Raw genomic sequence first — 12,197 nt, 5'->3', positions numbered from 1 at the left:
TAATGCAGCAACTTGATGCACGGCTGTGGATGGTCATATTTACCCATCATCATAATGCAGCAACTTGATGCACGGCTGTGGGATGGTCATATTTACCCATCATCATAATGCAGCAACTTGATGCACGGCTGTGGGATGGTCATATTTACCCATCATCATAATGCAGCAACTTGATGCACGGCTGTGGGATGGTCATATTTACCCATCATCATAATGCAGCAACTTGATGCACGGCTGTGGGATGGTCATATTTACCCATCATCATAATGCAGCAACTTGATGCACGGCTGTGGGATGGTCATATTTACCCATCATCATAATGCAGCAACTTGATGGACGGCTGTGGGATGGTCATATTTACCCATCATCATAATGCAGCAACTTGATGCACGGCTGTGGGATGGTCATATTTACCCATCATCATAATGCAGCAACTTGATGCACGGCTGTGGGATGGTCATATTTACCCATCATCATAATGCAGCAACTTGATGCACGGCTGTGGGATGGTCATATTTACCCATCATCATAATGCAGCAACTTGATGGACGGCTGTGGGATGGTCATATTTACCCATCATCATAATGCAGCAACTTGATGCACGGCTGTGGGATGGTCATATTTACCCATCATCATAATGCAGCAACTTGATGCACGGCTGTGGGATGGTCATATTTACCCATCATCATAATGCAGCAACTTGATGCACGGCTGTGGGATGGTCATATTTACCCATCATCATAATGCAGCAACTTGATGGACGGCTGTGGGATGGTCATATTTACCCATCATCATAATGCAGCAACTTGATGGACGGCTGTGGGATGGTCATATTTACCCATCATCATAATGCAGCAACTTGATGGACGGCTGTGGGATGGTCATATTTACCCATCATCATAATGCAGCAACTTGATGCACGGCTGTGGGATGGTCATATTTACCCATCATCATAATGCAGCAACTTGATGCACGGCTGTGGGATGGTCATATTTACCCATCATCATAATGCAGCAACTTGATGGACGGCTGTGGGATGGTCATATTTACCCATCATCATAATGCAGCAACTTGATGGACGGCTGTGGGATGGTCATATTTACCCATCATCATAATGCAGCAACTTGATGGACGGCTGTGGGATGGTCATATTTACCCATCATCATAATGCAGCAACTTGATGGACGGCTGTGGGATGGTCATATTTACCCATCATCATAATGCAGCAACTTGATGGACGGCTGTGGGATGGTCATATTTACCCATCATCATAATGCAGCAACTTGATGGACGGCTGTGGGATGGTCATATTTACCCATCATCATAATGCAGCAACTTGATGCACGGCTGTGGGATGGTCATATTTACCCATCATCATAATGCAGCAACTTGATGGACGGCTGTGGGATGGTCATATTTACCCATCATCATAATGCAGCAACTTGATGGACGGCTGTGGGATGGTCATATTTACCCATCATCATAATGCAGCAACTTGATGGACGGCTGTGGGATGGTCATATTTACCCATCATCATAATGCAGCAACTTGATGCACGGCTGTGGGATGGTCATATTTACCCATCATCATAATGCAGCAACCCATCATGATGATGCACGGCTGTGGGATGGTCATATTTACCCATCATCATAATGCAGCAACTTGATGCACGGCTGTGGGATGGTCATATTTACCCATCATCATAATGCAGCAACTTGATGCACGGCTGTGGGATGGTCATATTTACCCATCATCATAATGCAGCAACTTGATGCACGGCTGTGGGATGGTCATATTTACCCATCATCATAATGCAGCAACTTGATGCACGGCTGTGGGATGGTCATATTTACCCATCATCATAATGCAGCAACTTGATGCACGGCTGTGGGATGGTCATATTTACCCATCATCATAATGCAGCAACTCATAATTTACCCATCATCATAATGCAGCAACTTGATGCACGGCTGTGGGATGGTCATATTTACCCATCATCATAATGCAGCAACTTGATGCACGGCTGTGGGATGGTCATATTTACCCATCATCATAATGCAGCAACTTGATGCACGGCTGTGGGATGGTCATATTTACCCATCATCATAATGCAGCAACTTGATGCACGGCTCATCATAATGCAGCAACTTGATGATGGTCATATTTACCCATCATCATAATGCAGCAACTTGATGCACGGCTGTGGGATGGTCATATTTACCCATCATCATAATGCAGCAACTTGATGCACGGCTGTGGGATGGTCATATTTACCCATCATCATAATGCAGCAACTTGATGCACGGCTGTGGGATGGTCATATTTACCCATCATCATAATGCAGCAACTTGATGCGGCTGCATATTTACCCATCATCATAATGCAGCAACTGATGGATGGTCATATTTACCCATCATCATAATGCAGCAACTTGATGCACGGCTGTGGGATGGTCATATTTACCCATCATCATAATGCAGCAACTTGATGCACGGCTGTGGGATGGTCATATTTACCCATCATCATAATGCAGCAACTTGATGCACGGCTGTGGGATGGTCATATTTACCCATCATCATAATGCAGCAACTTGATGCACGGCTGTGGGATGGTCATATTTACCCATCATCATAATGCAGCAACTTGATGCACGGCTGTGGGATGGTCATATTTACCCATCATCATAATGCAGCAACTTGATGCACGGCTGTGGGATGGTCATATTTACCCATCATCATAATGCAGCAACTTGATGCACGGCTGTGGGATGGTCATATTTACCCATCATCATAATGCAGCAACTTGATGCACGGCTGTGGGATGGTCATATTTACCCATCATCATAATGCAGCAACTTGATGCACGGCTGTGGGATGGTCATATTTACCCATCATCATAATGCAGCAACTTGATGCACGGCTGTGGGATGGTCATATTTACCCATCATCATAATGCAGCAACTTGATGCACGGCTGTGGGATGGTCATATTTACCCATCATCATAATGCAGCAACTTGATGTGTGGATGGTCATATTTACCCATCATCATAATGCAGCAACTTGATGCACGGCTGTGGGATGGTCATATTTACCCATCATCATAATGCAGCAACTTGATGCACGGCTGTGGGATGGTCATATTTACCCATCATCATAATGCAGCAACTTGATGCACGGCTGTGGGATGGTCATATTTACCCATCATCATAATGCAGCAACTTGATGCACGGCTGTGGGATGGTCATATTTACCCATCATCATAATGCAGCAACTTGATGCACGGCTGTGGGATGGTCATATTTACCCATCATCATAATGCAGCAACTTGATGCACGGCTGTGGGATGGTCATATTTACCCATCATCATAATGCAGCAACTTGATGCACGGCTGTGGGATGGTCATATTTACCCATCATCATAATGCAGCAACTGATGCATGGTCATATTTACCCATCATCATAATGCAGCAACTTGATGCACGGCTGTGGGATGGTCATATTTACCCATCATCATAATGCAGCAACTTGATGCACGGCTGTGGGATGGTCATATTTACCCATCATCATAATGCAGCAACTTGATGCACGGCTGTGGGATGGTCATATTTACCCATCATCATAATGCAGCAACTTGATGCACGGCTGTGGGATGGTCATATTTACCCATCATCATAATGCAGCAACTTGATGCACGGCTGTGGGATGGTCATATTTACCCATCATCATAATGCAGCAACTTGATGCACGGCTGTGGGATGGTCATATTTACCCATCATCATAATGCAGCAACTTGATGCACGGCTGTGGGATGGTCATATTTACCCATCATCATAATGCAGCAACTTGATGCACGGCTGTGGGATGGTCATATTTACCCATCATCATAATGCAGCAACTTGATGCACGGCTGTGGGATGGTCATATTTACCCATCATCATAATGCAGCAACTTGATGCATCATATTTACCCATCATCATAATGCAGCAACTTGATGCACGGCTGTGGGATGGTCATATTTACCCATCATCATAATGCAGCAACTTGATGCACGGCTGTGGGATGGTCATATTTACCCATCATCATAATGCAGCAACTTGATGCACGGCTGTGGGATGGTCATATTTACCCATCATCATAATGCAGCAACTTGATGGACGGCTGTGGGATGGTCATATTTACCCATCATCATAATGCAGCAACTTGATGCACGGCTGTGGGATGGTCATATTTACCCATCATCATAATGCAGCAACTTGATGCACGGCTGTGGGATGGTCATATTTACCCATCATCATAATGCAGCAACTTGATGCACGGCTGTGGGATGGTCATATTTACCCATCATCATAATGCAGCAACTTGATGCACGGCTGTGGGATGGTCATATTTACCCATCATCATAATGCAGCAACTTGATGCACGGCTGTGGGATGGTCATATTTACCCATCATCATAATGCAGCAACTTGATGCACGGCTGTGGGATGGTCATATTTACCCATCATCATAATGCAGCAACTTGATGCACGGCTGTGGGATGGTCATATTTACCCATCATCATAATGCAGCAACTTGATGCACGGCTGTGGGATGGTCATATTTACCCATCATCATAATGCAGCAACTTGATGCACGGCTGTGGGATGGTCATATTTACCCATCATCATAATGCAGCAACTTGATGCACGGCTGTGGGATGGTCATATTTACCCATCATCATAATGCAGCAACTTGATGCGGCTGTGGGATGGTCATATTTACCCATCATCATAATGCAGATGCAACTTGTGGTCATATTTACCCATCATCATAATGCAGCAACTTGATGGGATGGTCATATTTACCCATCATCATAATGCAGCAACTTGATGCACGGCTGTGGGATGGTCATATTTACCCATCATCATAATGCAGCAACTTGATGCACGGCTGTGGGATGGTCATATTTACCCATCATCATAATGCAGCAACTTGCAACTTGATGCACGCAGCTGTGGGATGGTCATATTTACCCATCATCATAATGCAGCAACTTGATGCACGGCTGTGGGATGGTCATATTTACCCATCATCATAATGCAGCAACTTGATGCACGGCTGTGGGATGGTCATATTTACCCATCATCATAATGCAGCAACTTGATGCACGGCTGTGGGATGGTCATATTTACCCATCATCATAATGCAGCAACTTGATGCACGGCTGTGGGATGGTCATATTTACCCATCATCATAATGCAGCAACTTGATGCACGGCTGTGGGATGGTCATATTTACCCATCATCATAATGCAGCAACTTGATGCAGTGGGATGGTCATATTTACCCATCATCATAATGCAGCAACTTGATGCACGGCTGTGGGATGGTCATATTTACCCATCATCATAATGCAGCAACTTGATGCACGGCTGTGGGATGGTCATATTTACCCATCATCATAATGCAGCAACTTGATGCACGGCTGTGGGATGGTCATATTTACCCATCATCATAATGCAGCAACTTGATGCACGGCTGTGGGATGGTCATATTTACCCATCATCATAATGCAGCAACTTGATGCACGGCTGTGGGATGGTCATATTTACCCATCATCATAATGCAGCAACTTGATGGACGGCTATGGGATGGTCATATACCCATCATCATAATGCAGCAACTTGATGCACGGCTGTGGGATGGTCATATTTACCCATCATCATAATGCAGCAACTTGGCCACATCGAACCTCCACTTTATATGCCTGGCCTTGTGGATCTGTCCGAATCCCCCTCCACCAATCACTTCCCAGTCCTGCAGGCTGTCATTACTGATCAGGTCCAGTGCCGGGCTGCTGGGTAACGGCAGCGCCATCTTTCATTCAAAATATATTACAAAACATTGATGTTAAATACCTCAACTCAGACTTATCAAAGTAGCATGAAGACATTTACAGGCAAGATATGGAGTTGACATAAAAAGTACATAACAGACTATCGCAACTCAGTTATTTGGCCAAATTAGTTTATATATATATATATATATATTGCACTAAACAATGAAACTCTGTGTTGGGATTCGCATGTCAATAACCTGTGAAATGAACCTTTCGCTTTACTTCAGTATCATGTCCTAAAGGTCGTGTTCCCCTGCTCAGCGGTTGATAATGTATGTATGACTCTTTACTTCAGTATCATGTCCTAAAGGTCGTGTTCCCCTGCTCAGCATAATGTATGTATGACTCTTTACTTCAGTATCATGTCCTAAAGGTCGTGTTCCCCTGCTCAGCGGTTGATAATGTATGTATGACTCTTTACTTCAGTATCATGTCCTAAAGGTCGTGTTCCCCTGCTCAGCGGTTGATAATGTATGTATGACTCTTTACTTCAGTATCATGTCCTAAAGGTCGTGTTCCCCTGCTCAGCGGTTGCATTCATCAACCAATGGGTGAGTGGCATATCATCAGCTGTGCCGTTGGGCACCGGACTGCTGTAACATATGATGTGGTTGGCTGATATATAAAATAGCTATCCAGACGTTGTCAGATCTGGCACGTGTCAGTAATGTCTGACCAATGGAACATGACCTTAGTTCATTTAAAACAAAGTCATTTAATATCAAATCAAATATAAATGTATTTGTCACATACACATGGTTAGCAGATGTTAATGTGAGTGTAGCGAAATGCTTGTGCTTCTAGTTCCGACCGTGCAGTAATATCTAACAAGTAATCTAACCTAACAATTTCACAACTACCTTAAACACACAAGTGTAAAGGAATGAATAAGAATATGTACATAAAAATAAAGGATTGAGTGATGTCCGAACGGCATAGGCAAGATGCAGTAGATGGTATAGAGTCCAGTATATACATATGAGATGAGTAATGTAGGGTATGTAAACAAGATGCAGTAGATGGTATAGAGTACAGTAATTACATATGAGATGAGTAATGTAGGGTATGTAAACAAGATGCAGTAGATGGTATAGAGTACAGTAATTACATATGAGATGAGTAATGTAGGGTATGTAAACAAGATGCAGTAGATGGTATAGAGTACAGTAATTACATATGAGATGAGTAATGTAGGGTATGTAAACATTAGTGGAATTGTTTAAAGTGGCTAGTGATACATTTATTACATCAATTTTTCCATTATTAAAGTGGCTAGAGTTGACCAATATATATATATATATATCATATTGGGTGGAGGGGGTTCTGAATGAATGTAAATTTAGAAAATGCAAAAATAAAGTTGTTTTACACCGGCAAACTGTGGAAAGAGAGACATTATACAGCTGGTGGGAGTTGTAGTTCGTGTTTGTAGTTCTAAATAAACGGATGTAACTTTTCGGCTTCGCGCTTCTTCTTGGCAGTCAAATACGGGGTTTCGAAACCCAGAGGTGCAAGACGAGACTTCCAGGAAAGATTGCGATACACACCAAACAGACCAGCCCGGGGTTTCAGAAGTCAATTAGAGAAGTGAAAGATTCTTCCGAAGTTGTTAACTTTCTCGAAATCTAAAGGCACAAGCTAGATTGGAGCCAATGTCTTAAATAGTTGAACATGGTATTACTCCAACCTCTGAAAGTAAAAACTGACACGTTTTCATTTTCGAAAAAACGTTATATTGCCTTTGATTTGACGGTCCGCACATGCGCAGTTCGCGTTAGAATATATGACGCCATCAGTTTGAATAGCTGTACGGTCTTTGTCAAATACTTTGAAAACCGGCAAATAAAAGTAAATTCACCCGGAAACACTTACACATTTTAATATTTATCTTAGTATGATCGCGTTGTCATGTCTTTGACAATGCAAACTTTTAGACTCATTTTTAACTTACAAAATAAAAATACGGAAGTTACATTTCAGGATCTGACCGTTTGTTCGACGTAAATAATGTAAATGTTATTCAATAGAAAATGTTAATAGCGATCATTATGAAACAATCACGTACCTGCATTTGGTGTGATTTGTTGAAACTGTTGGTCAATCGTGTGCAAATAGATGTAGGCCTATTGGTTCAGTTTAGCGAAGTATGAATTACTGATAGTTTATTGAAAAAGAGTCTGGCTGCTCTGTGTCTGGGAGTAGTGGGGATTTCCACACTTATGCCATTTGCTACCACGTCATTTCTGGTGAAATATAATTCTTGCAGGATTTACTGATTCTGTTACACATAAAGGCAACAACAATAACAACAATTATAGTGACCTGTATTAGCCTTTTGGTGTTGGGTGGACAGTCCCTGGGTTCGTGCCCCAGTTGGGGCTAACTATTTACATAAATTATTCTTTGATCGTGTATATTTGGTTGATCTAGACATGCACAGTGCTTAATTTGAGCCGGATCCGGTACATCTACACGAGAAAGAAAATCACTGTTTGTAATGTAAAAATTATAATCAAAAGCACCCAGAGTTCATTTGAGTTATGCCCTCAATACCTAATTCTGCTGCCCCCTAAAAAAACGTAATTGTAAAACATAGATTTTCAGTCCGCGCCTGATATTCTTAGAATTCATTCGTGTTGGGCCGGTCCGGTTTTATGGTTTGCGCAATATTATAGACTATGTTTTTGAGAGCAACGCGTAGCCGTTGCTGCGGTGAGAGAGAGATCTGTGATCTCGCTCCCTCTCTCTGCTCTAATTGACACGCAACTCTCATCTCTTAAACGGTTGCACTTCATCATTTATACACTTATAGAGTCATACCGCGGGAAGGTGCTGGAGGAGCAGCACCCCTGATCATACCGCGGGAAGGTGCTGGAGGAGCAGCACCCCTGATTAATTGAAATGCATTTGCTGACGTTATAAAATTACTGCTGTCTGTTCAGAAAGAAATTATTCTGAATACTACACCAGGAGCAGGTCTATAATTTAGCCACAGAGGAGCAATAGCTTCTTTAAGCAATAGACTAGCTGTGGATTGTGTTTGTGTAGCCCATTCATAAGGCATATAGACCTAACCCAGGAACGCAAGGCAAATCTGTCAGTGAACAGCATGCAGCCAGAGCAAACCATTCCCAATATTTCAAGTAGGCTACAATCACAGGAAAACACAGGTTGGAAAGCAAATGTCTCCTGCTTAAAATAGAAGACTGTAATCTGGTTATAGGCTAACAAAATATTGTATAAACTTCCAAGTAGACCTAATGAGCAAACATTGTTTTGCAAAGTAATACATAAGAGATAGACTTATGCCTAGTAAAATAAAAAAATGTTTCCAAATGATTCATAATTAAAGTTTTATAATTGCATCACGATACATGATCCATCACCAAAGCCCTTCCATCTACATACATCAGAATAGTTCAGTTGAGTGTTCTTGACCTATGAAGGGGACCTGGCAGAAATGGATAGAGGCAATCAAGGTGTGGAAATGTTCACATACTGTATGTTTTCAAAGAGTAAGGTGGAACTACAGTACAACTGTAATACTGGTCCTAATGGCTGTCCTAGGATCAGATTACCTGACTAAATACTAACCAAACCATTAAAGAGTAAGGTGGAACTACAGTGTAGCTTTAATATAGCTCCTAATGGCTGTCCTAGGATCAGATTACCTGACTAAATACTAACCAAACCATTGAAGAGTAAGGTGGAACTACAGTGTAGCTTTAATACAGGTCCTAATGGCTGTCCGAGGATCAGATTATCCTGACTAAATACTAACCAAACCATGACAGAACTAAATCATATCAGATATATAGGGGCCAATATGAAATGTAGTATGTGGCTTTATGATGAGTCACTCACCCACTGTAGGTCTCTGAAACACAGGAGTACTCTGTGCAGCTCTGACCAGCTCCTCTTTGTAGGAAGTCAGCACTTGTCTCCGGATTCTATCTCCCATGATCCTTAGCTGATACTCCTCTGGGTTCTCCCCCAGTGGAACGGGCTGGTGAGGAAGGAAATGTAGTCATTGGAGTTTTGTTCTGTTATGTAACATTCTCCACGGTGGAGTTTGGCCTGAGCAAGGCACTACAACAGAATATTTAGTGATTTCTCAATCTTTAGTATTGTTTAATATTAAGAAAAAAGGAAGTCAAGGAAAGTTCAGAACTTACTCAGACGCACGTCCATCTCAGCTCAGCCGGGGAAAAGGAGACTCTCACAACTAGTAATGTTATCACTCCACACTGAGGACGTTATGGAAAACACTATTACTGAATGAGGAAATCACAATTGTGGTGTTTTAGGGTTTGTGTGTGTGTGTGTGTGTGTGTGTGTGTGTGTGTGTGTGTGTGTGTGTGTGTGTGTGTGTGTGTGTGTGTGTGTGTGTGTGTGTGTGTGTGTGTGTGTGTGTGTGTGTGTGTGTGTGTGTGTGTGTGTGTGTGTGTGTGTGTGTGTGTGTGTGTGTGTGTGTGTGTAAAGCCATGCAGCAAGTCAACTGAACACTCACCTAATATTCGTATTGCTGTGTGCTCCAGTCCTTCTCTCTATCAGGTGAACCCTCACATGTAGACTACACACATCCTCGACTCTATCAGGTGAACCCTCACATGTAGACTACACACATCCTCGACTCTATCAGGTGAACCATCACATGTAGTCTACACACATCCTAGACTCTATCAGGTGAACCATCACATGTAGACTACACACATCCTCTATCAGGTGAACCATCACATGTAGACTACACACATCCTCTATCAGGTGAACCATCACATGTAGACTACACACATCCTCTATCAGGTGAACCATCACATGTAGACTACACACATCCTCTATCAGGTGAACCATCACATGTAGACTACACACATCCTCTATCAGGTGAACCATCACATGTAGACTACACACATCCTCTATCAGGTGAACCATCACATGTAGACTACACACATCCTCTATCAGGTGAACCATCACATGTAGACTACACACATCCTCTATCAGGTGAACCATCACAGGTAGTCTACACACATCCTCTATCAGGTGAACCATCACATGTAGACTACACACATCCTCTATCAGGTGAACCATCACAGGTAGTCTACACACATCCTCTATCAGGTGAACCATCACATGTAGACTACACACATCCTCTATCAGGTGAACCATCACAGGTAGTCTACACACATCCTCTATCAGGTGAACCATCACATGTAGACTACACACATCCTCTATCAGGTGAACCATCACATGTAGACTACACACATCCTAGACTCTATCAGGTGAACCATCACATGTAGACTACACACATCCTCTATCAGGTGAACCATCACATGTAGTCTACACACATCCTAGACTCTATCAGGTGAACCATCACATGTAGACTACACACATCCTCTATCAGGTGAACCATCACATGTAGACTACACACATCCTCTATCAGGTGAACCATCACATGTAGACTACACACATCCTCTATCAGGTGAACCATCACATGTAGACTACACACATCCTCTATCAGCTGAACCATCACAGGTAGTCTACACACATCCTCTATCAGGTGAACCATCACATGTAGACTACACACATCCTCTATCAGGTGAACCATCACAGGTAGTCTACACACATCCTCTATCAGGTGAACCATCACATGTAGACTACACACATCCTCTATCAGGTGAACCATCACAGGTAGTCTACACACATCCTCTATCAGGTGAACCATCACATGTAGACTACACACATCCTCTATCAGGTGAACCATCACATGTAGACTACACACATCCTCTATCAGGTGAACCATCACATGTAGACTACACACATCCTCTATCAGGTGAACCATCACATGTAGACTACACACATCCTCTATCAGGTGAACCATCACAGGTAGTCTACACACATCCTCTATCAGGTGAACCATCACATGTAGACTACACACATCCTCTATCAGGTGAACCATCACAGGTAGTCTACACACATCCTCTATCAGGTGAACCATCACATGTAGACTACACACATCCTCTATCAGGTGAACCATCACAGGTAGTCTACACACATCCTCTATCAGGTGAACCATCACATGTAGACTACACACATCCTCTATCAGGTGAACCATCACATGTAGACTACACACATCCTAGACTCTATCAGGTGAACCATCACATGTAGACTACACACATCCTCTATCAGGTGAACCATCACATGTAGTCTACACACATCCTAGACTCTATCAGGTGAACCATCACATGTAGACTACACACATCCTCTATCAGGTGAACCATCACATGTAGACTACACACATCCTCTATCAGGTGAACCATCACATGT

The 12,197-nt window shown here is 42.7% G+C and overlaps 1 long non-coding RNA gene across 1 annotated transcript; it reads right to left on the bottom strand.

Moving 5' to 3' along the window:
• Positions 1-9,126: 9,126 nt before the first annotated feature.
• On the bottom strand, positions 9,127-10,671 carry LOC124019372. Its single transcript, XR_006835768.1, has 4 exons — positions 10,387-10,671; positions 10,052-10,123; positions 9,741-9,882; positions 9,127-9,327 (listed from the first exon to the last, which is right to left on the bottom strand). It is a non-coding gene; the product is annotated as an uncharacterized LOC124019372 (long non-coding RNA).
• Between the last annotated feature and the right edge of the window lie 1,526 nt (positions 10,672-12,197).

Source organism: Oncorhynchus gorbuscha, unplaced genomic scaffold (genome assembly GCF_021184085.1).
Source record: "Oncorhynchus gorbuscha isolate QuinsamMale2020 ecotype Even-year unplaced genomic scaffold, OgorEven_v1.0 Un_scaffold_824, whole genome shotgun sequence".
NCBI lineage: Eukaryota > Metazoa > Chordata > Actinopteri > Salmoniformes > Salmonidae > Oncorhynchus > Oncorhynchus gorbuscha.
Note: the sequence above shows the minus strand (reverse complement) of the source record. Positions and strands in the feature narration are given on the sequence as shown.